Below are 3,626 nucleotides of genomic sequence, written 5' to 3'. Positions count from 1 at the left end.
GCACACGCACACACACACACACACACACACACACACACACACACACATGCACACTCACAAGTACATGCAGGCGCGCGGGCGCGCGCACACACACACACACACACACACACACACACACACACACACACACACTCTCTCTCTCTCTCTCTCTCTCTCTCTCTCTCTCTCTCTCTCTCCTGGTTATTCATTACTGGCGAATAGCTATTAGGAAATATTAAAACTGATAAATTTTACTTCCCGCACTCTGATGAATTATCTGTATTATTGGTATCACAATTCATTCAGTGGGATTTGTTATAATATAGATGGAGACGAGAGGAGGAGACTAAATATTTACTAGGTTCCATATTTTAAAGCCAGAATGCCTTCTTGTTTCGAGATGGCGATACAAGGAAGGTTACGAGAATTAGGAACATATATTCTCTTTTAAAACAACAATTATAGAACTTAGAAATGCAAAATAAGACAAAAGAGGTAAAACTATGATTGAATATTACTGTATAGCGTAATGCACGACTAAACTTTTTCCCTCAAAAGATAATCACCATGGCAAGAAAGACCAGAGAACTTGTATGGAATCGAGACGTATGTGAAAAAATCTCAAAATACCTTTCAGTCTATCACTGTCTTTTCACCTCTACCTGCATGTCTCTGTAGCTCCACTCATCCGTGAATTGTTTCTGCATCACTCCATTCACCTCTGCACCTTCCCACCTCCACCGATACAGCCACATATCAATCTACATATAGGCCAAAGGAGAGACAGAGATAGGTAGAGGGAAACGGGTATATAAAGAGAGACAGAGATATCGAGAGAGAGAAAGCGAGAGAGCAATATATATTTCGCTATCTACTGCTGGATTTTTCAACCTTTGAGTGGCGGCAGAGCAAGGGAGGGGTGGACTGAGTGTGTCGGGGAGGGGTGGGGGACAAGGCGGAAAGGGTCGACTGGTGGTGGGTGATTCGGAGCGGGTCGAGTGAAGCAGCAATGACCGACCCGCAAAACACGCTTCGGTTTCGCATTCACGGTCCGGAAAATTGGCCACTGCCTGTACGGGACGTGGCCCATCATTTTATTTATTTATTTACTCATACTGGCTTTCTCTCTCTCTCTCTCTCTCTCTCTCTCTCTCTCTCTCTCTCTCTCTCTCTCTTAGTTAAATACACATCCTTACATGGAGCTGTGTTAAATAATTTTGTAAGTGACTTTCTGGCTTGAAATATAATTCTCTCTCTCTCTCTCTCTCTCTCTCTCTCTCTCTCTCTCTTCTGTGTGTGTGTGTGTGTGTGTGTGATTCACTGCGGTTTGGTATTTTAAGCTCATTCGAACCGTAGGGGAAGTGGTTCGCTTTGTGATTCAGAAGCCTCCATGCAATGTTCAATGGCCAATGACTGATTTACAGATTGTCAGCGCCCATTCTTTCCTCTTTCTTTCTTGTTCTACTTTCTCCCTGCACTTTTATATTCTTTTTCTCATTTCCTTTTCCATTTTCTATTTTGTTCCTTGCCTCCCTAATCTTTCTTCCATCTGTATATCACCACCACCACCACCACCGCTATCGCCAATGCTAACTTTTACTAGCCGTACTTATCGCTCGAGGAATTATTCATGCATCTATCTATCTATTTAATTTCATACACATTGGACGGCATTCTCTCTCTCTCTCTCTCTCTCTCTCTCTCTCTCTCTCTCGATCAGTCGGTCTCTCGGTCGTTCTGAAAATAAGTGAGCGAGGCAATTATATCGCTCAGTAAAAATAGAAAGATGGGATTTTTCAACTTTTAAAACCAAATCATGGGTTTTCAATTTTTGCGTAGCCTGTGTAATATCACCAGTACGTCCAATAGCACCACCACCACCACCACCACCACCACCGTCATTACTACTACCACCAGCACCATCACCCCCAGCACTGTCCCCCTGCCCCGTCTCTCACAGCAAACTGGAGACACATTTAGCATTGCACTCGCCTCCTGCCTTCCGCCTTATTCCTGCTGACGATGTAGTAAGCTTGTTATCTCGTTTCTTCTGACTGTACAAAGTTTTTCACTATTCCGCTATATATTTTCATCATTTGCCTGCCTTCAATAATAGTTCGATGGCATATTGTGACTTGTTGTTGCGTTAAGACAGTCTTTGGTGCGCTTTTCATGATTATTTTCAGAGTTCAGTTTCCGAACCAAGTATCCTGCCCTTTTTGATATAGGTCATTGTATAAGTTATGACATTTTTTTTAATATCTGTTTTATCTTACGAAGTGATCGATAGCTTCCACGAACTATAAACTGTTCTGCCACCGATCAACAGCAGCAAGATTCCGAGGTTCATGAGCTGCCATGTTGATATCTTAATCCCGAGCAAGTGTGGGTTATGAGAATGTCACTAGATGAGAATGATGCAACATTAATTTGTGCATCACAGTGATCACTCAATGCTTGTTCAACATATTGAACTGATTCTTATGTCTGGCAGTGAGGAGTGGTGAGGACTCCCACTGTCCAGGCGTGGCAGTAAGTGACGGGAAGTGATTCGAAGAGGACTTGGACGATAAAGTTACCTTTTTCTGTAGCTCGTTTTTCTTTATGTGCGTTTTATATTCACAAGCTATGAAGAGCCTGTTACACCTTTCGGTGGCAAAGCCAGCGATAACAGTACGCCAACGGAAGCACTGAGGGGCTTTTCCCAGTAAAGTGGTCAAACTAGTTCTTATAATCTGAGAAAATGAAACAGGTTTCTGTGTGGCTTATTAAAGTTAGTAAACGAGAATATGATTGCTGGCACCGACGTCACTCCTTCCACAAGTGCAGGAGAACTTTTAATTGCAGAGCGATGCATTCTGCCACTTTGACTTGTACGATTCACTCCTTGACAGACGCTGTTATGTTATTCTTCAACTCGTGTAAATTTCATAGGAAGGAAACTCCATAGTGATTACTTAAACCAACTAGGAACAAATTGTAGTAAGTGAATTCATATTTTTCATCGGCGGCCCTTTTCAAACTAAAACACACTTAAAAGACTTCGTCTGTTCCATTCTTAAGCCCCTCATCGAAGACATCGTGTACCGAGGATATCCACACTGCATGGTAAGTGCTTGCTTGTCTGTATTTTGTTGCTTGACTTTATATTTATAGCCCGAATCAAGTGGCAATATTTTCAACAGCGCATTATGATCAATTAAAATTAGCCTTAAGTATAAGCAAAAAATGTATTCTTTTCAAACGCAGAGTTTCGTCACCTGAGAGCATGGGTTATTTATTGATTATACATCAATCCACAAAGAAGGCAGCTAATACTGTCTCAAGCTGGAGTCTTGCAATCTCTGTGCTATGAGAGAAATAAACTGAGCTGATATAAAGTAATTCAGTTCATAATAAAGATTACAAAGTGCAAGCACTGTGTGTTAACAGGATGCAGGTGTGCATATTTCAAGGCTTTGCTCTCGCTAATAATTAGAATGAGTGGATCTTCCAGAGGCCGTATGACGGTAGGATGTCCATCCCTATGAAACGCGTTTTATAGACTACTTTATGTAAATCTTATTTATTGTAGCTGAGGAATGTCAGTCATTTTGAAATAACTGGAACTGACTGAGGTTAGTGGTGGAGAAATATTATTGGTAAGC

General features: G+C 41.7%; 1 pseudogene; it reads right to left on the bottom strand.

Moving 5' to 3' along the window:
- Nucleotides 1–620: 620 nt before the first annotated feature.
- Nucleotides 621–3,626, bottom strand: part of LOC123505200 — a 38,853-nt pseudogene continuing 35,847 nt past the window's right edge.

The sequence above is a fragment of the Portunus trituberculatus genome, chromosome 17, assembly GCF_017591435.1.
Source record: "Portunus trituberculatus isolate SZX2019 chromosome 17, ASM1759143v1, whole genome shotgun sequence".
NCBI classification, from domain to species: Eukaryota; Metazoa; Arthropoda; class Malacostraca; order Decapoda; family Portunidae; genus Portunus; species Portunus trituberculatus.
This window is presented reverse-complemented; position numbering and strand designations above follow the sequence as displayed.